This window comes from Misgurnus anguillicaudatus, chromosome 22 (genome assembly GCF_027580225.2).
Source record: "Misgurnus anguillicaudatus chromosome 22, ASM2758022v2, whole genome shotgun sequence".
NCBI classification, from domain to species: domain Eukaryota; kingdom Metazoa; phylum Chordata; class Actinopteri; order Cypriniformes; family Cobitidae; genus Misgurnus; species Misgurnus anguillicaudatus.
In genome coordinates, this window is record NC_073358.2 from 4,961,934 (window position 1) to 4,985,156 (window position 23,223).

The window sequence follows — 23,223 nt, forward strand, 5'->3', positions numbered from 1 at the left end:
AAATTTGGCATCCCATAGTGATTCCACTCTGAGTCACGAGTCAAACGGTCCAACCCACGTGTCTCTACGATGTTCTTATGTGGAGATATAAGGCTTTGTTTACTCTGTTGCTAGGGTACTGTATTTGGTTGCTAGGGGAAAAATGACATCCCATAGTGATTCCACTCTGAGTCACGAGTCAAACGGTCCAACCCCCGTGTCTCTACGATGTTCTGATGCGGAGATATAAGGCTTTGTTTATTCGGTTGCTAGGGTGCTCTTATTTGGTTGATAGGGGCGGGGCTTGGGAGTGGCCAATGATGTGACCAGTTGTTACACTCCGACTCACAAGTAAAACGGTCCAACCCCCGTGTCTCTACGATGTTCTGATGCCGAGGTATAACTGTTTGAATTTTATAATGGCAGTCTATGGGAGATGTTGCTAGGGTGCTCAAAAGTGGTTGCTAGGGGCGTGGCTTAATAGCTCTGAAATGATCCTGAGAGACTGATTGGATGCCCGAGTAAAATGAGCCCACCCACTTATCTCTATGACACTGTAAAGCAAAGATATCCCATCTGGAACGGTTTTATTCCCTTATATGGGCGTGTTCCCTGCCCCATTATAAGTCAATGGGAAATTTCGGGGGCCTCTTCCACCCCAGGGATACAACTTACACCCCATTGTGATGTATGTTCTTACAGAGCCTACCACCCTCTTCAAATGTTATAACCCACATGTTTCTACAAAATCCTTGAGCGGAGCTATGACCCGTCAAAGTTGGGCCCAATGTTAAATCAATGGGATTTTTCGGGGGATTTTTCGCCCCCCTTTCGGAAATCCTGAGCCCGATCCCTTATAAAAGTCATAGCAGACGTGTCCTCAATAAGCCGATCATTTTGAGCCCTGTTTCATTGGTCTACGACAAACCGTGTGGGACGAGTTACGCGCCGAAAAAGTGTCCAGATATAAGAATAAATAAATAAAGATATAAATAATAAGTATGAGCAATAGTAATAGTGATGCCTTGCATAAATGCAAGCACCACTAATAATATCCCCGCACAATAGTAATAGTGATGCCTTGCATAAATGCAAGCACCACTAAAAAACTGATTGTGATCACAAATTGAATTAATCATTTTTTTTCAGTGTATTTGGAAGACTTTCTCAGCGCACAAGCTGCCTTAAACAAGACTAGTATAATAAACTACAATCCACATCAGACGTACAATATCGTAAGATGTTTAATTATCTGTCGTTTTTCTCATGTACACAGAGAAACACAGATTTCCGCATAAACCCAAAGATGCAATCAGCCAGGAAATGTTCAGGAAATGTTAATCATCTCTGAGTTGATGTATTATGCGGCGAAATATTACTGCATTAGTATTGCAAATGCTCCAGCCGTCAGATAAAGCCTGAAGGATTGGTTCAAACCCAGGTCCTACACAAGCTGATGGAGGAAACGCAATGATCAGTCATGAAGTCACATCATAAATAATACTACTGAGAAGAGTTCAAAAACATATTCGGCAAAGCCATTGATTTTCATCAGGCGTCCTCTCCTAAATGCCCCAGGAAGCCCAATTTAACTCTCATTTTTTTTTCGAGACATTTCAAGACTGCTCGCTTTGTACTGTGATTCAGAGCTACAACATGAGGGAACAAAAAACTGCAAGATCAAAGATTTTGCTAAAGCCAGCAGAAAGATTAAAGATATTGATGAAGGCTTCAGGTTTTGGGGTCGAAAGTATGTTCATGAGAGGCTGTGAAACATTTTAATGAAATGGAGGCAAAGAATTACAGAGAGATGTGCCACGATCATTCAGTGAAAATAGTTTTGAAGCCAACTAGATGGTGGATAAAGTGTAACACCTAGAGAATTCCTGCCATTACTCCTTTGTTACTAGGGCTGGGATAAACGATTATTTTTTAAACGATTAATCTAGCGATGATTTTTTCGATGCATCGATTAATCTAACGATTCATTTTATCAGTCCGATTCGACTTCGATTCGATTCTCGATTATCTCCCCATTAATTAACTAATAGCAATTTATACATAATGATTTACATATCTGAATGTAAACATTTCAATATATGTTGTTCATTGCTCTTAAAATTTCAAAATAAAAAAAGACAATACAAGTAAGGAATAATTGACGACGGGCCATTGAATTGTAAGAAAATAATGCACACCAAGGTGGTAATGCGGCACGACGCGAAGCGGAGTGCCGTTACACCGCAGGTGTGCATTGTTTTCAAATAGTTCAAGGGACCGGAGTCAATTATTCCGCTTATACCACGGTTACCACAAACATTGCTCTGGTGCCTATTTTTAAGACATTTGAAAAGATAGGTGTGCGGTTTACAGAAAAATAATCAACACCCATAGAACATTTCTCAGCCAATCAGAATGCAGCATTCAACAGACCCGTGGTATAAGTGCAAAATAATGCATTCTTAGTCAGAGGTAGCATTCAATAAAGCGTTTGCAGCGCATACTGTGCAGTTTAGTAACAGTATAAAAATCTCAAGTTCAAATTACTTTATTTTACATGCATTTATGAGCAAAACCTCTTCAATGTGCCTTTTGATGGTCAGTGTAATTTTTAAAACTTGATTTGTTTAATCCACATTGTTTTCGTGCTGTTCTAGTCCATTTAATGACAGATATATAAACACAATTATAGACTTAAGAAGCACATATATTATTAAATCTCTTTCTCTTAAGTTTGTTAAGATAGATGAGGACTCATTTACTGCTGGACAGAGAGTGAATGAAAGCGCAGTCTTCTGGCAACAGTGACATATTTCATTGCTTTCTGTTAAACTGCTCAAAGTCATGACTGTTTAAAACACACTTGGCATCACATTCATGATTTTATGGTTAAATGACACTTTTTCGCGTCAATCCACAAGCATTTAAACCATAAACAAAGCACTTTCACTTTAATTGAACATGAGCAGTGCAGCAGAACCGACGCAGAAACGATTGCAGCACTGTTGCTACAGAGCCGCAAGCTCGCGCTGCTCATGTGGCAGGGTGCATGCTTGTTAACATGGGCGCTGAAAAAAAACACGCGCCGCACGTACTGCTCACACTTGCTGTGTGAAACCGGTGTGGACTAAGAAGCCACTCGCGTTGCTACTATTCTACGGCGCCGCCTTTTTGGGTCTGACGAATTGACGCGCATATTTTGCGTCGACTTATTTTTTGCATCAACGTCGTCGATTATGTCGACGCGTTGTCCCAGCCCTATTTGTTACCTAAACTTTTCCTATCAGCATTTAAAAAACACCAGCATTTTTTATGATTTTTAATCCCTTCCAGAAAATGTTCTTATTTAAATATATAAACATACAATACATCTGCTTAAAGGAACATTCTACTTTTTTGAAAATATGTTCATTTTCCAGCTCCCCTAGAGTTAAACATTTGATTTTTACCGTTTTGGAATTCATTCAGCTGATCTCCGAGTCTGGCGCTAGCACTTATAGCATAGCTTAGCACAATCCATTGAATCTGATTAGACCATTAGCATCGCGCTATTAAATAACAAGAGTTTTGATATTTTTCCTATTTAAAACTTGACTCTTCTGTAGTTACATCGTGTACTTAGACTGACGGTAAATTAAAAGCTGCAATTTTCTAGGCAGATATGACTAGGACTATACTCTCAAACTGGCGTAATAATCAGTGACTTTGCTAATGCGGCATGGCTGCAGCAGGCGTAGTGCTATTACGCACTGCCCAAAAATATCCCCTTGGTTACGTTCAATGGCAGGGGACTATTTTCGGGCAGTGCGTAATATCACTACGCCTGCTGCAGCCATGTTACATGAACAAACTCCTTGATCATTACGCCAGAATAAGAGTATAGTTCCTAGCCATCTCTGCCTAGAAAATCGCAACTTTTAATTTTCCGTCAGTCTTAGTACACGATGTAACTACAGAAGAGTCAAGTTTAAAATAGGAAAAATATCGAAACTCTTTGGTTATTTTTAGGTGCGATGCTAATGGTCTGATCAGATTTAATGAATTGTGCTAAGCTATGCTAAAAGTGTTAGCGCCAGACCCGGAGATCAGCTGAATGGATTCAAAACGGTAAGAATCTAGGGGAACTGGAAAATTAGCATATTTTCATAAAAAGTAAAATGTCCCTTTAAAAAAAGTTTTTTATAAGTTGGGTGAGAGCGCCACCTATTGGATATAGCGAAATATGGACTGCGGTAAAATTCTTCTTTGGCAGGGAAGCGTTTTCTCTTAATTGACGAGATAATCCGTCAATGGCGGAGAAAGAACTGTTTATGCAGGTGAATTTCTGCATAACTTAAACAGAGCGCCCCCTCATGCTCAGGTGAGACGTGACAATGCTGCTCTAATAAGACTCCTGGTACATAAGTAAAAGGGAAACTGTTACAAAGTCAGTCAGTAACAACTATAACATCTGCATACTGTACTTTTGGAAAAATGGCTTTTATTGGGGATTTTTATAATCACAACGAAAAACTGACTTGGATCCTACTGTTTATTTATTCATCAGTTTGGTTCGTATTAAATTGATCAAACTGACAATGTATTCATAAATGCAATTAAAGAGAATGTAATCCGACCCAGTGGACTAAAGAACACACCATCATCGCCATGCATTATATTACAATCCAATTACTTCAGATGATATATTTTTATTAATAAACGATCAATATGTTGATAACGGTGAGCACACCTACTAACTTAGTTCAGATATCTCATACAGGTAGATGATAAAAGAGTCAATATACTGTAAATTCACAGCGTGTGCTTACAGGGCAGGAAGCAGAGTCGCGGATTAACATTACGACATTATAATTCAAGAAAATTTGCCTCGCAACTTCAGGATTCTCTTATCAGTGTATCTGTCAAGTGTAACATGTGGCATACTCTCAGAGAAAACAAAACAGTCTCAAAAACATTTGTTTTGAGAAATTCAGCTTATTTTCTGGTTAATGGCAGAAAGTTACTAGAAGACAAGTAAAACTCTGCATGTGTGAATGTTTATTGAGCCTGATAAAGTACTTTATTATTCATTTTGTTCACAGGCCTGAAGAGCATGATGGATGTTTATCATTACAGACCGTCGCCTGACAAGAAAACATCATTCTGCTCCGTTAAACTTCATTGAATACTTTTCCACTAAAGTTATTTTATACATGGAAATCTTAGGTTTTGCTGAAATCTAAATCTTTAATTGTGAAAGATGCTTATGTATTGTGGGTGTGTGCCAAGGTTCTGCTATAAAGTATGCGATTGCTAAAGTGTTCAAATGCACCAAACGCGTAACATTGCATTGCTCGCTCTAGATTACTCACAGGATTTAACTTTGTGTCATGCAAATTTTTCGCTTGAGTTGAATATTTTCAAGTTGTGCGAAGGCGCGTTGGAAGTGAATAACGCGTGTTTTTGCAGCAATCGTGCCACCCAATTTGCGTTATTCGCATTAACCCTGCGCTAGGACGCACCTGATTGCCTCTTTGCATTGACTTTGTATGTAATCTACATGCGCAAATCGCTGAAATCGCATTTGGTTTGTATGCCCCATAAGGGGGCGTGTAAACCAAAGTGTTTAAACGCGGCTGAAAATGCCAGGCGGATGCCAACTGTGGGTGCTTCCCAACATTTTTTCCAACTTAGCGCTTTGGTTGCTATGAAACTTTTGTTTTGTTTATCAGTCGTTGTTTGATGCGCCGGTTGTTTGTTGTTGTATTTGTCCTGCCCCTCCTCCACTGTAATTGGACGCTGAGTGAAAAGTGACATTTGAGAGCATTTAAGTTTAAAGGAACAGTATGTAAAAAACTTATATCAATTAATCATAAAATGGCCCTGATATGTCACTAGACATAAAGAAATCATTTTCATTTCAAATACTTATATCACTGACAACAGTGGTCTGGCCAGGATGTTGTCATTTAAAAAGTGGAGTTGCAGCCCTCAACTGATATTTATGTTGTGCATTGGCCACCAGTTGTGTGATTGCAATACCAGTTTTAGCCACAAGTTTTATAATTGCAATATCAGTATTGGCCACAATCCTACATACTGTTCCTTTAACATCTTCAACTTTGGGTAAAAAAAGTGCCAGATCTGACAACACACCAGATGCAGACATTTTTTTTGCGTGGCACTTCCATTGGAAACAATTGAAAACATACGGCGGACGCAGGCATAAATGCCTTGGTGCACACGACCCCTAAATATCTTTATCATGTAGCTAATGTATGTACTTGCTAGTATGTTGCTATGTGATTGCTAGCATGTTTAACTTTACCTCTGTAGAACAAAACATGATGCTAGGTATACGGCCTTGGTCAAAAGTTCCTTTAATTGTATGAAATAAAACGATGTCAACATGTTTTTTTCTTCACTTATGCTTCATAAATGTAAGAAAGTTATACAAGCTTGACACACAGGTGAATAAATAACACAATGTTTATAGGTAAAAAAGCCCTTTAAAGGATCTGATGAATCCTCTGATGTAATGCAAGGTGTTTATGTCAGGACCCTGTATTGATCGAAGTGTTGTTTCTCTGCATCAGAATTCAGATTCTGTGGGGGCAGTGAGATGAGCTATGCAACACCAAAGACTGCTCACACTGAGATTTGGCCTCCAATGTGGCAAAGTGTGAAAGTAATTAGAGGTCAAGATCACAGTTTTATGATGAAATGAAAATGCAATCGATGAATAATAAAAAGAAGGAAATTAAGTTGGAGAAGTTCCATGTTTCTTGTACCTTGTGTTATCTTGATACTAAAGCTTTGAGACTAAAGTGCATAAAAATATATTGTGGTTAGCATTGAGGCAAACTTTGATCTAGTGATGCAAGGACGACATTGATTACCTCGACTGTACGAAAATACATTGACACATACTAAATTCGTCGACGCATCACGTTATTATTGCAAACCGAATGCACAGTTTTTTGTTTATAAATTATGTGTATATATATATGATGTACCCATAACCGCAACTAAAGATGTAATTTCAAGTAAAGACGTCAACGTGTAGATGCGTAACTGCATGTAGAGGTGTTAACCCAAGGATTCAATGTTTTCAAAATTAAAGTCACATCCTCAGTCATGTTACTGAAATTAGTAACACACGCCCCCCAGCTTTTTTGCACTTTTTATGTTGTGCAGTATTTATGTGGTACTAATCTCCTATTATGCTATTACTGGACTTGGGTCCTTTAAACTTCACGTTGCCATTCATGTATTTTTGCACTGTATTAGGCCGAAGTTGGACTTTTCTTTTTTTATACTACGTAATGCCTTCATACTGTTTTTGCACAGTGTAAGGCAGAATTTAGGTAACATAAATGTTACATGATGCCCAAAATTGTTGTTTGCATTTGAAATCTGGAAGTTACGTATTTTATACTGAGAAATTGAAGGGTTTTTTTTAGAAAATGATAGTAAAAGTTTGAAATACTAATGGAAGAGGTTGTTGGTAAATATTTATTGGCAGGTTAGCCAAAAGATTAATCAGCTAATAAAAAATAATCAATAGATTAATTGAAAAAATAATTGATAGATTATACTATAAAATATATCAATAGATTAAACAAAAAAAAGTTTGGATAGATTAGCCCAGTGGTTCCCAACCTTTTTCATGTCAAGGTCCCCTAGTTGCCCACAACAATATTTAAAGGCCCCCTACTCATTAATTTTTTTTCCAGATAAGATTAACAAGAGCTTGAAATGACTAGACAGATGTATATTTGCTACTAAAATGGCAAAAAAAACCAATCTAGATATGTGCTTTTTACCTTATTTTAATGCTTGTTTTGTCCAATTTTTTATAATTTTAAGTCATCTTTGGATTTCTGGTCAAGGCCCCCCTGTGGGCCCCAGCCCCCTGGTTGGGAAACACTGGATAATTGAAAAACAAAAAATCAATAGATTAAACAAAAAAGTCAGATTAGTCAACTAATTGAAAAAACAAAAATCTATGGATTAAAAAACATTGATAGATTACTCAACTATTTGAAGAAAAAAATCAAAAGATTAAACAAAAAAATTTATAGATTAGTCAACTAATCGAAAAACAAAAAAAATCTATGGATTAAACAAAAAACTGATAGATTAGTCAACTATTTGAAAAAAAAAAATCAATAGATTAAATTTTTTTATCGATTGAAAATCGAAAAACAAAAAAATCTAAGTTTAAACAAAAAAAAATATAGATTGGTCAACAAATCGAAAAAAAAATCAATAGATTAAACAATTTTTTTGCTAAATTAGTCAACTATTTGAAAAAAAAAACCTAAACTAAATTAAACTAAAAAATTGATAGATTAGTCAACTAATTGGAAAAATTAAAAATTATCAATAGATTAAACAAAAACAAAAATTTAAGTTTTGTCAACAAATCGAAAAAAGAAAAAAAATCAATACATTAAACGGATAAAAAGCTGGATTAGGCAACTAATCAAGAAAAAAATCAATAGATTAAACAAAACAAAAAAATAGATTTTTGCATATAATAAAAAAGTATAGATTAATCTACAAATAATAAAAATAATAATAATAATTGTTAGCTGCAGCTCTACTTTGATCAGCATAAAAAAATGTTCAAAAGCTACAAAAATATGCCACCACACAAATGCCCAAGCTGAAACTGTAACATTTTCCTTCCTTGCGTACTTTCCACAGCATATAATCAATATATACAGAAATTCTTGTTCTTTGAACATTTGGACACACACTGACTTGCAGGCAACTGAAAACATATCCATGTAGTTATAATGGCAGAGTGATTCAGCGTTGCTCCACGGTGCCGTGAGGAGAACAGAGCTCACACTGAATCTCGATCGATGCAGTAAAACTTTCAGAACGAGTGACTCACTAATCTTCCAGCAGCTCTGGCACAAAGCAAAGACGTGTTTGAGATTTATATATAGCCATCAATGTTAAAATGAAAGAGGTTTGACATCTGTAAAATAGACTGAGAATTGAGTGCTGCTCGCCGCACCCGCTCATCCATCCTCCGTTTTACATGGTCAGATATCATTGTGAGAGGCACGTAGATCATTCATTTGAAATTCGATGAATGCATGAACAGATTACTAAATCAGCACGTTAATATCCGGAAGCCCTCAATAAATAATCTCCCGAACCCACCTAATGCTTGGGAATTTGCTGAAGGCCTAATATTCGGAACTGTCGATCAATGGGATATTCTGCAACGTCTCCCTGCATGCTTCTGCAATAAGAAACTGGTGTGACATCCGAACAAGACCGCTGGAGTGTCTCTCGCAATGATGGATGAGCCTGGGGAACCTCAAAGGATATAAGGGCTCAGACACAACAGCAAGACAACATCCTGACGTTCGTACACAGCCTGTCTATGGATGTGACAGTGAGGGCTACTGTGGGAATTGTTGAAGCATGGATACGAACTCTCTGATTTGAATAGAGACTCTTCACACAGCAGGAACGGAAAGCGGGCACTGACAGTCCAACGTCTCTGAAGATTCACCTGTATGGGACGGAGTCCTGCAGCGTATGAAACGCTGGGGTTGTTTTGTATTAAATTGCCTAATTAGATGTAACTGAAACAGTTTGCTGCAGATGGTACGACGACAAACTTTTCAATTTGAGCCTGATCCAAAGCAATTGAATTTGCTCTTTAAATGCACTGACATTTTCACAGAACGTGAACGTACTTATTATAAATACAATTAACTAAGAAAATGCAACATGCATGATAGTGCGCAACATTGACTGAAAGACCAAAAAGTTTAACTTTTGTATATTGACTAACAGATAACTTAGAAAAAGTATTTTAAAACTTAAATAGTTTTTATTCTTGGAACCCTACATACCGTTTAAGAAACATGTAAGTGTACTAATGGTACAAAACAATTGTTGAGCCTGGGTAATTATACATTTAATTTGCATTGGCAGTTCCTTGGAAATTATTACGTTTAATAAAGACATATTTAAGAGATTTTTGTTTTATTTATGTTCTCATATTTATAATATTTTTAAGCTTTGCTGTTACCAGGGTTGTTTCAGCGAAAGGAACAACTATCCTTTACTTTGTGTTGGTTTGGACTCGATTGCTCGAGTCGCTCCATGTCGATTCAAAGAATAGGGCAACAGCGAGCACGTCAACTATAAATGTGTCATCCGTTTGTTAAGATGTGCGCACGATCAGCTGGAAGCTCGCGGTGCGGAGTAAGCGCGAGTATAACTGTGCATTCACACAGCCACCAGCGAGAGCGTCAATAAAAGCTCTGGCAGCCCTGCCAACGACGCTAAAGAAAAGGTGTAGTAGATGCTCTGACGCTCGAATGCATTCGCTGAACTCCTCCAGGCGGAGGTTTCCGCCTTCCGATTGGTTGCCGCCGAACCGCGTCATAGCTCATTACCATATAGTTGAGCTGATTTCAAATCTCCTCGACGCTCACGTTGTACATGACGCGCCTCACCGTTGCTCGCCGGAGCTCGCCACCAGCTCTCATTAAAAAATAAATAACTTCCGGCCACTTTGACGTTCTCGCCGGTGGCAGTATGAATGCACAGTAACTCACCCTTAAAGGAATAGTCTACCCTTTTGCCATATTAAACTATGTTATTACCTCAACCTAGATGAATTAATACATACCTATCTTTTTTCAATGCGTGCACTGTACAGCGCGTTGTGAATGTGTTAGCATTTAGCCTAGCCCCATTCATTCCTATGGTACCAAAAAAGAGTTTTATTTTGTGGCACCATACTTACTGGTATAACGTCTTTAAATAGGGAAAACACGGAAGTGTTTGGTGGCTTTCCTGTTTGGTACCACAGGAATGAATGGGGCTAGGCTAAATGCTAACACATTCACAACGCGCTGTACAGTGCACGCATTGAAAAAAGATAGGTATGTATTAATTCGTCTAAGTTGAGGTAATAACATAGTTTAATATGGCAAAAGGGTAGACTATTCCTTTAACTGTGGGTTCACACCAGCTGCGTTTGAGGCCTCAAATTACGTCTTTGCTAATTTGCTGCTTAAACATTTTGAGTACACTCGCTTCATTCACGCATGAAATTCTAGTCATTGAGACATTCACGTGGAAATTTGCATAATGGGAGGGACTTCTGCGACTCCCCTTGCTTCCTGTAATCACGTCACTACTAGAGCAAGCTACTGATTGGTGGTGCATTTTTCCTTTAAAGTTACAATTTTTCAACTTGAGCGTTTCCCGCAGCAACGCTCAATTCGCACCATTCTTGTCATGCTAAACGCCTCATCGCGTCTTCACATTGACTTAACATTGAAATCACTCGCGCTTGACGCCTCTACCGCGGCTGGTCTGAACGCAGCATAAGCATTAAGCTATCGGATGTCCAGGTTAGAAAAGAGAAAAACGTGAAAACGTGCAAATGATAAAAGTATGTTTGCAGCTATGACACTCATCTTGTAATGAGTATAATATGTGTAGTATGCTAGCATCTAATATATCATTATGTAGCTTGCTATGCATTTACAAAAAGAGCTTTAATAAAGCAATAAGCCCCGCAAAGCAGTGGGTTAACAGTGCATTTTATAACAGCTAAGGGGCGTTGTTAGGCACAATGCGGAGTGCCTAAAACCCCCTTAACTGTTATAAAATGCACTGTAACCCCACTGCTTTGCGGGGCTTATTGCTTTTACAAAACGGTTACTTCATATGCATAGCAGGATTTCATAAATAAAACAAACAAGTTGTAATTATATTAGTACAAATATTACTCTTCTGCCAAACAAAGTAGTTCCTCAGAATCAAGTGTGGCTGCAACAGAGCGCAGTTCCCAACCAGAACACAGACGCAGCAAAGACACAATGAAAATATGATTTAAGACTGTGGTGTGATGTTTTTATAAATCAACATTCATTTAAAATATACATTAACATTTATATCGTGCAACTGTTGAAGTGATAATCAAATATGCGAGAAAGGAAGCATGCTTAACTTTAACTCTTTCCCCGTCAGCGTTTTTTTTTTTGAGTTGCCACCCAGTTTTACTTTAATGGCTTCCAGAAAAATTATCTTCTTTAAATAAACATAAAATATTAAATGAAAAAACAGACCCTCCGCTTGAAAAAAAAAACTTTCATCCTACCTTGATTTGTTCTCTTATCGCCTCTCAAATTTTCAGCTAAAAGCGGAGATAATTCCATTTTTGTGAAGAACTTTCATAAGAGATCAGATTTAGAACCATGAACAGTACTACACAGTGTTTTCAGTGTTGAGTAAATGCGTCAGTGTTTAAATTGGGTAAGATCGCCATCTAGTAGATAAAAGCGGACCTATGAATTTAAGGTAGAAACTCCTCATGTAACGTTTTCTCTTTATTGACGAGATGACTCAACAATATTTATTGACATTTATCTGGATGTCGCCATTAATTTTGCAATTGTAGAAAAAATAAAAATATGATTAAAGACTGTGGTGTTTATTTTCATAAATCAGTACACAGGAACAGTGGCGCAGTGATACTTATGTAATGCGGTCTGAACCATGGGGTTAGCAGGGTATTTTATCACGGCTTAGAACGCGTTTCAACCAATCAAAATGAAGAACCAGAACGGGCCGTTTTATAATGATTTTTCTGTCCAAGTTATGTAACATTAAATAGTCTACTATTTGAAGGCTAAATACAAATGAACAAAAATGAACTTCAATTTATTTATACACCTTTTTATTTTTTTAATATTATATAGTTTTATAGGAGGAGGCTTCATAGACTTGGCAAATTCATTTGTTTAGTAGTTTGTAAGTACAGATTTTGCAGTTATTATTGCAGTATTCCAAGGCTTTTTTAACATTCATACCTTTATCGGATTAATAACGTATCAGGGCTCCAGACTAACTTTTTTCACACAGTGGCCCCCAACTGAAAATTTTAGGGGCGCAACCAGAAAATTTAGGGGCACAGACTGGAAATCAACATGCTAACCAAATATTCACATTTCTACTAATCTCCACTGTATTACTAATAAATTCTTTAATGATAGATGCAGAAAGTACAATGTGCTGTTTCAAATTCAGTGTCACATCACAAAAAAATGGTCAAATTTAATGGTCGCACATGTACGACTGAATGTAAAATTCAGTGGCACACTCTCAAATTTTGGTGGCAGTCTGGAGCCCTGTGTATCAATCGAAATTTAGAAGTAGACCAGCGATAGAGGGATTTTGGCAAAATTGTACTAGCCCTAGGTGTATGCAACATAAAGACACAATGTGCTTAAAAAGACAGTTTGAGAAGCTATATCTGTATTAAAACTACAGTAGTAGCAGCAACATGGCTGTCAATCATAGTAGTAGGTGGGATACCAAGCCGGGCCTATCACCCAATCAGAGGATGAAAACAGTGGAAAGGGTAAAAACTAATAATAATATTATAAGTACAGCTCAGGGAACATAATAAAATAAAAAAACATGTCATGCCCCCTTTAAGGACTGCAAATAAATAAATGTAAATGGGCATATGAATAAAAAATTATAAAGTGCTTTTAACCCGTTAATTGGCGCTGTCCCGTGAGCAGGACACCTACGTTTATTTCAATATTTTCTATGTAAATGTTAATCTATCAAGACAAACTATATATTGCTGGAAAGGTCTAAGAATTTAGTTTTCATATTCCAAAACCTTTTAGCAGTAATAATAATTCAGTAACTGTAATTTATTCATTTGTGACACAAGTATGCAGCAAACCTCAAAGCAAACCAGCACAAACCTCAGTTTTTTGACAATTTTATGTATTAAAAATTATACTATATTGCATTTTTATTTATTACAAATAAATGTAAACTGCTTTAAAAAAAATAATATTTTCACCTCCAGACACTTCCCTAAAAACCGATGAAGTGTCTTCTTTAAAACCAAAAATTACCAAAATTAAAACCAAAATTAGGCTTCTAGAACAAGAAAAAAAAAAGGCCAGAGTTATATTAATTTAAAGGTGTATATCACCTTTTCACCAACCCCCCACTCAAAAAGGGCTGCGCCAGTTAAAGGGTTTTTTGCTGCTTTTCTTGTAAAACAGTAAATTTGATACTTCATGAAAAACGACAATATTTTAGTATTGAAAAATACTACTGTGACTAAACATCTTACACATACTGCTGGAAAAAATAGTACAGAAACATAAAAAATATTTTAGTAATCTCCAATTATTTGAGTTTAGGGCAGTTGTGGCAAAAACCTTACATTGGGCAATAATCTAATACATTTGTTATGCACTTCCAAACTTCTTTATCTGTTGTGTGAACCTATTCTTCACCGTTTGCATTGGATTACAGCAGAATTAGATTGTGACAATCTAAACACCACCAAAAGCTTTACAAACACGAGGTTAACAAGTCTCCAGTCCTTTGGATTGTACAGAGCCTGAGCTCTTTAATCACTTCCCAGACGACACCGCCAAATGCTGTGCCAATAAAGTGAATCACTCCCAGTCTGTAATTTACACCCTGTAACGGCCTGATGTCGGTCTAATGGCGATGTAGAAACCGAGGGAAACGCACCGAATGCCGTTTGGCGTGCAGCCCATAATAGTGGAGGCACTGTGAAAAGGTCACGCTGATCGTTTGGATCCCTCTTTTCATTTTCTTTACTATCTCTCGCTCACTCTCAATTTCTCACTTTGCAACTCATTTGCATACCAAAGCACACAAAAACCCCTTCCCATCGCCAGGCGATCGTTACCAAGCCTTTAATCACGGCCTTGCAGATGCACAGCTCATTTAATACTTTCGTTCCATATCGACCTCGAGGAAAAGCGCGGACGTGAGGGCGAGATAATCCTCTGAAGGAACGTATGGGCTGAAGGGGGTCAAATGCCCAACACATTATCAGAGAGACTTTACACAAACTGCTCTTTTTGTCTTTTCTTAATTTAAGTCAAACTTGGACCATTCAAACCAGTTCAAAAACAGGACTTTCTCTGAACCAACCACAATTTTTTATTTATTTATTTTTTACCTTAACATGCCATCTAAAATAAAGGAATATGTTAAATCAGGGGTTATCAAAGTTTATGATTGACCCCCAAATAAGATTTTTTTGTTAGGGACCCTTTCTAAAATACAGTATATCCATTGCAATGTTGGGTGCAACTAGTTACTCAATAATTAGTTATCGTAATTTAATTACCTTTTCCTTAAGAAAAGTAAAGTAAGGGATTACTCTTATTTTTCCAGTAATTTATATAAATATATAAATCAAAATATAAATGTGCATTAATCTTTGCCATGTTATATTCATGTAGTTGACTAGTGGTATACACTGATTAAAAAATAAACATTAATGGCATTAATCAAAACACTAACTTTGTCATATTAAGAACACTGTCATTGCTGCTGTCATCTTTGGGACATTGTTGCTTAACTTTTTTCACAGCGATCAGCTGTAAAATGTTTTGGTCCTGCTCGATTTTTGTTGACTTCAAGTAAAATAATGTAAAGTTTTTCATAAGATCCTCTGGGGTCAATGTGTTATGACAGAAGCTTGATGCTGTCGTGTGAGAACAAGCAACAGCTGACATTTTTCCTTCACCCGAGTGCCTCTTGCATAAATTATTCGCTTTTGATAGCTTATGTTTCTTCACCGCCACAGAAAACCACCACAGGTTTATCAATGCCATTAAAGTATTATTTTGTTTTTGTTTGTTTGTTGATCACGAAGTACAAACTAGATGAGGAAAACTAGGATTCTGTGTGTATATATTAGGGCTGTCAAAATTGCTCAAAAATGACGTTCGAATATTCTCCCTAAAAAACCCACGAATATTCGAACTATTCGAATATCTGGTTGCCCATTTTTTGTCAATAACAGGACAAATTAAAATAAAGAGACATAACTACTTCTATAGGTAATCTATTTAAGCTTAAACATATTTTACAACGTATATTACATACACAAAACAAGTAAATTAAGACTGAGACATCAAAGTGATATGGTACCTCGGTTACATTGCTTGACAAAACTCCCTGAAGCCTGCTCCATCCACGACACAGATCAGTCTCATGTCCTTACAAATGAACGAAATTAATTTCTCCGTTATGACCTCTTGTCGTGTTGCAGACAAATAGCTTGTGGCGGGCGATGCAAAGTAAGTGTTAAGACGTGACTGTTAAGCTGGAGTTCCACATTGTGGTCTCGTACACACTGCAAACTTTCAGGAGTGACAACCGCATTTAAATGTGAAAATGTGAAGATTGAGATAACCATAGCAACGGTCTGCCGTCTCACGTGCTTATCACTCACAGCTTTGATGAAAATAATTTAACAGCATTATGTTTTGCAACGAACCTCTGTCGTGTCGTTGTGTATTGTACGCATTTGTGAGGCTGCGCGCGCTCTCGCAGTGTTGCCAGGTCCTCGTCTTTTTTGTACTCACATACCATTTTAGCGCTTAACCGTTTATGGCTTTTGGCTCATGAAGCGATCAAGTTTTTAGTGTTGTTAAAATGTGAAGGTGCCAGTCCCAATATTTTGATATTTGAGATAAAGCGGTTGGATTTATTTTGGTTTATTATTGGATTTTTCTTGTTCGCTGTTTTTTTTAGTGCAAGATCTGGCAACACTGCGCAGCAAACGCTTGTGCCTCTGTCATTCTCTGTATCGCGCATACAGAAGACTTTTCCCCCTTGTAATAATTTATTTCTTCAGAAGAGAGACCTGTCATGTCCATGATGCACGTTTAAACACTTTATTAACTACAAGTTGTTCAGTTCGGTTATGTAGGCTACACACTATGCAAAGTTTCTGTAAACGCGGTTGTCACTGCAGTTTGCAATGCGGGAGTTAATGCGGTTGTAGAATGCGATTGTCAGTCCCATAAATTACTGAAGTGTGTGTGTACAGAACAGGATTAAGCATTAAAAGTTGAAGTGACAAACGAATTAATATGCAGTGTGTACAAGATGCCATGCTCGTTTGGGTGCACATTTTCGAGATGTGACATCATGTTGCTAGTGGTCTAATGGTATGCTAACAACTTTATCATATTGCGGCTCAACAATTTTACCTCCTACCGACCAAAATCCAAAGTACTTCCAGACATAGCTTTTTAGATTTTTGGGGGTTAAAATCGCTTTCTCGCTTTCTCTCGCTTTCTTTTTAACCGTGACAGACAGTGTGACTACTGTGACCTGTCCCTGAACCAGGCGCACTAGTGCGCCCAGCCGCCCACTCACAAAGCAGACAGCCACGCCTCTACTACCGCGTATTATTAATTTTCATATTCGAAATTCGTTTTTTTTCCCACTATTTGAATATATATTCGAATTTAGAATATTCGTTGACAGCCCTAGTGTATATATATATATATATATATATATATATATATATATATATATATATATATATATATATATATATAAGTATATATAAGTATATACAAGTATATATAAGTATATATAAGTATATATATATTATATATATATATATATATATATATATATATATATATATATATATATATATATATATATAAATATATATATACACTGTAAAAAAAAAATTTTTTTTTTACGAACAATTACTTTACATTTTTTACAGTGGTTTACCATTATTGAAAAATATAATTAAAACACTGTAAAATTACAAACATTATCTGTCAATTAACGGCTCGATTGTTATTTTAAGTATTTTGTAATTAAAGACAAAATACAGAAAATCTACGTTTTTAAACGGGAAAATACTATATTATTTATACAGTATTTTTTCTGTTTTCTTAAATTACATACTAATTCAAGTAAATTTACAATAAAAATCTGTTATTAAATGTGTGGTTTGTTATATTTAAAGTACATGACCATACTAACAATTTAACATTTTTATTTGTAATTTTAAGGAAAATGTTCTTAGTTTTATATTTATTTGTATTTTTACAATTAAACTGTAATTCCAGACATAAGTTTTTACATCAAACAATGCTTGGACTTTTAAAGCTTGTTTTTCAGGATCAGATTTTGAGTCTTGTTGTGCCACTGGACACATACCTTATTCAGTAATGTAACACAGAAAGACCTTTCAATAAATCTGACAAAAGTCAGGAGTACAGTGAATAGCCCAGGCAAGTATTTTGTAAAGAACCAAAAGTTTTAAATCCCTTACAATATAAGCAACACACTTGAAATTTTTGTCAGTTTTCATTTACCATATGTACATTGAGAATAATTAGCAATAATACTAATATATATATATATATACACACACACACGCACGCACGCACGCACACACACACACACACATATATATACATATACACACACACACATATAAGTATTTTCCTACCATATAATGTCTATTTTATTTTATCAATTTCTATCACCATTATTTAAATTATAATTGTATGTGTAGCTGCTTTACAACAATAAAAACTTTTAAAAGTGCTATATAAATCAAAATAAACTAAATGTGTGTGGGCTGACTACAAAAGTGTAAATGTCAGAATAAAGAATAACACAAATAACAGTGAAGTACACCATTTATTTTCTTTACAAACACATGAAAATGCGTATTAAAACATTATTTTGGTGTCTTGATATCAGGGGAAAAAAGTCAAAAACAGAACACACAAAAAGGTATAAAATAAATATTTGTTCCATGGCACGCACACACACACACACATTCTGGTTTCCATGTTTTGTGGGGACATTCCATAAACGTAATGCATTTTATACTGTACAAACTGTATATTCTATTCCCTTCCCCAAACCCTTACCCCAACCATCACAGAAAACTTTCTGCGACCTTAGATTTTCAAGAAACATCATTCCGTTTGATTTATAAGCTTGGTTCCTCATGGGGACCTCACAAATGTCCCCACGAGGTCAAAATTTACTGGTATTCCTATCTTTGTGGGGACATTCGGTCCCCACAACGTGATAATTACCAGGTACACACACACAAACATACTGGAACAAACATCTACATACCGTGTAGCTTCCATTAGCACTCCTGGAACATCACAATTATACATGGATAGACAATGCCAAAAGCACCGCACAATTTGTTAAAGGCGGAGTCCACGATGTTTGAAAAACGCTTTGGAAAAGGAGACGGGCCGACTACCAAAACACACTTATAGGGGCAGTTTCCTGGACAGGGATTAGACTAGTCCTAGACTTAAACACTTTTAAGAGCTCTCCAAACTGAAAACAACTTGCACTGACATATCTTAAAATACATCAGTGCCCTTTATTTTACCTCAAAATGCACACAGATAATGTTTTTAGTAAGGCATGTTTGTTAAAACTAGTTATATTTACTAATTAAACTAAGGCCTAGTCCTGGATTAAGCTAAACCTGGTCCGGGAAACCGCCCCATAGCCAATCAGCAGTAAGGAGCGTGTCTACTAACCGACATCCTTGCCGGGTTGCATATGTGTGTGGCGGGTCTATCAACAGAAGGTCCAGATTCTATTGGGGTAGGGGCGTGTTTGTTTAGGTGATTTCAAATATCAACATTGGCTTTCAAACATCATGGACTCCGCCTTTAATCACCACAAAACATGTGAAGTCAAGCTCCAGATCACGTACTGTAGTATCTGTAAGGAAAGGAAAGAAAAAAATTGTGAGATTGGTTATTTTTCTGTAATCACATTTTAATCAATCAAACATTTCTCAGCCAATCAGAATAAAACATTCAACAGGCCAGTGGTATAAAAAACATTAATTTATAAATATGCATGATTAATTGGTGACCCCAGGTAAATTGTGAAGTGTCATGCAAGATAACCCAGGATTAAACTGACCTAGGGTTTTGAGTGACTGAATGTTTCATATTACTTTCATATTTCACATGAGTGGCATGCCATAATATATGCCACTGTAGCACTCACACAGACCAAGTTTGACAAGTGAGAAATTCATTACATACGAAACGTTGTCCGTAGATGGCAAGAAGTATTTGAGTAACCGAACTGATTAATATTCACATGCCGGTCAAAAAACACGTGTAACTTAATATGCAAGCTGAAATGCAGCAAACAATTATTACGTGAAACAAACTAACAGTTAGGCTAATACGCTAAATATAAACTAATACGTGATGCACATGGCTAAAATGTGGTTAATATTTAGCGAGCCAACATTATATTTTTAAATATAACGTCAATAAATTGGTTTAATAACTAGAGTATCTTTATCTGTTCTTACCTGTATTTACTCAGTCGCAAACTTGTCGTGGTAACCTTTGGATGCAGACACATGCGCACAAGCGGCTTCTTCTTCTTCTTCTTCTTCTTTTGTTGTTTAAATGGTGGGTGGCAAACCAACTTAAGGTGCATTTACCGCCACCTACTGGATTGGAGTATGGAGCACTCGCACAAGCGGCTCTTCCTGCAGACACATGCGTACTACGTTGTATTGACCCAGTGGCGCAAACAAAAAAAAAAAAAAAACGTGAAACAAATTCAATTCTTGTAGATTTTTAGCACTTAATTACCACTGTATTTCACAGAACAATCAAACATTAAAATAAATTAAATAAACTTTAATAAGTTGTGCTGTGTTTTTCTGGGTGGGGTTTGGGGGTTCATTTAAAAAGCTTGCACTGGGTGGAAGACAAACTAGTAATTTCTTATATTAGTGAGGACACTAAAGAGATGCTGACTTTCTTTTGGTTTTACTACTTCAGGTTAACCCTTTAATGTATACCTCACCTCGGGTCTTTGACCATGGTTTTACTACACTAAACGGCTACACTAACCATGGTTCTGTGGTTTTAGAAAAACATGGTTGTCAAAACCATGGTTATTTTGTGGTTACCATGGTTTTACTACAGTAACCATGCTTTTTTGGTTTTAAGTTGACTGTAGTAAAACCATGGTTAATTTTCGTAAGGGAAGTCACCATGAGCTCACAAGATACTCACTGTGTGGGTCATGATCTTAATGTGTAAGCACGCTGCACACTCAATGTGTGCTCATATGAAGGTCACAATATGAGATCACTTCACACTCACTGTACTACCCCATAAAGCCCACCATATGCAAGTACCGGCATGTTTTGGTGCTGGTTTGCTGGTGAACACCAGCTAAACCAGCATCAGCACCAGCATTAGCACCAGCTAAACCAGCATCAGCACCAGCATTAGAACCAGCTAAACCAGCACCAAACCAGCATTAGCACCAGCTAAACCAGCATTAGCACCAGCATCCCATGCTGGTCATTCCAGCATGACCAGCATATATTGTGTTTTGGTGCTGGTATGCTGGTGACCACCAGCTAAACCTGGCATAGACCAGCATAATTCCCATGCTGGTCCATGCTGGTTTGATGCTGTTTTTTTCAGCAGGGTGCTCAGAGAGCTAATATGCTAGCTTTTGCTATTGGAAACATGTCACTATTTAATTGCAACTGATATCGGGCAAAATAAAAGAAAAAGTAAAAAAGACATGAATTTCTCTCTGCATGAACCCATCCACTGCAAGTCATGAACACACAAAAACCACACACACAGATATGCACATCCAACACAGGGCAACTATCACTGCAACACCCCAACACTTCAATAACTTAGCTGTGGGATTGAACAAATAATCTCTGAGTTACAAAGTCTGACTCGCTATAACCACTAGGCCACAAAGTTAGTGTACATTGTAACAATAGTATGAGTGACCTCACATTGGTCACGATGTGAGTTCATGGTCCAACTGTGCTCTCATTCCATGGTCATAATAATGTAAGGTCACGGCACACTCACTTTGTCATAGCAGGACAACACACATATGTCTGGAAAACGTAGGTCCAAGAGTAGAAAGTCACCCTTCTTACCTGTAATTTTAAGAAATATAGGAATGATCATAGGCTCAAAATTAAGGACACTTTCTACACAGCATTTTATACAGCCCTGTGCATGGCGTGTATATACCATATAAAATGTCAACAACAAGGTTATGGCATCAAGAAGCCTACAAATAAAGATTCTAGAAAGCACAGATTTTAAGTAAAAGTGACCAGGATTGACAGATATGTGTTTAAGCATTGTGGCCTAGTGGTTAGAGAATCAGACTTGTTTGCAACCCAGAGGATGTTGGTTTGATTTCCACAGCTGGAAGGAAGTGATTGCAGTGTTTGGGTGATGCAGCGATACTTGCTCTGTGCATGTGTGTGTTCATGACTTGTTAAGGGTTCACTGTATGATTTGCAAATAAATGTTGACATCTCAGTGACCTGTTTTTCAAATAGCAAATGCTAGCATATTAGCTCTCTGAGCAACATCTTGATGGTACTTTGTAAATTGTGCCTGCTCACAGTGAGTGTGTCATGATCTCACATTGTGAACATAACATAGTAGTTGCGGCCAGTGACTTCTTTTTTTGAGGGCGCAAAATGCAAAGTTTGTCACATATATGCAGCCGTCATGTGTGTGGCTCGTCACTTCAAAATATGTGTTTGGCGCGTCATGTAAACTTGTGTGCATCACGCGGGATGTCAAAATACAAGCCTGCTGCAGATGCTTTGAAGGGGTTTATAATAAAAGACACTCGCATTTGTCAGATACTCACTTAATCTCATGTGTAATCAGAGTTTACTGTTAAGTTAGTATCTTGTGAGTATTTTGTGAACGTGAGCTTCTCTTGTATCATAAAAACTTTTGATGCGTGTGCAGCAGGCATGTATTTTGTCAAGACACGTGATGCACATGGTTCACATGATGCAATGTACACACATATTTTGAAATGACAAGCAACACACATAACACTCCGAATACATATTTTGAATTTATGCACCTCGGAAGAGAGGTCAGTGTACTGTGAGTGCAACAATGTGAGGTCACTCAGGCTATTGTCACAATTTGAGGTTACTGCACACTCACTGTGCGCTCATACTATGGCCCTGAGGTGAGGTCACAGCACACTCAGTGTCCGCTCAAATCATATTACGACACACTTGCTGTTGCCATACTATGGTCAATGTGAGGTCATGGCACACTCATTGTGCACTGAACTCAACATTTTGAATTCACAAAGAGCTTGCACATAACTCACAAGATGAGAATGTCACAGTATGAAAATGATGTGATTTTACTGTGATTATCGCGTGATCTCACATGTTGACTGGGTACAGTACAGTGTTTAAGTCACTATGTCTATAGTGAGGGATATCTCGCATGTGTGTGCCTTTACAAAACTCAACCATGGTTACTGTAGTTAAACCATGGTTAGTGTAGTTTTGCTAATAGTAATCAATATACCAAAAAAAGAGAATACTAC

The 23,223-nt window shown here is 37.0% G+C and overlaps 1 protein-coding gene and 1 long non-coding RNA gene across 8 annotated transcripts in view; both read right to left on the reverse strand.

Annotated features, from left to right (window-relative positions):
* Positions 1–23,223, reverse strand: part of doc2b (double C2-like domains, beta) — a 338,855-nt gene that overhangs the window by 163,539 nt on the left and 152,093 nt on the right. The gene's annotated exons all lie outside the window — the stretch shown is intronic.
* Positions 18,471–20,356, reverse strand: LOC129434463 (uncharacterized). Its single transcript, XR_008640768.2, has 2 exons — positions 20,162–20,356; positions 18,471–19,551 (listed from the first exon to the last, which is right to left on the reverse strand). It is a non-coding gene; the product is annotated as an uncharacterized lncRNA (long non-coding RNA).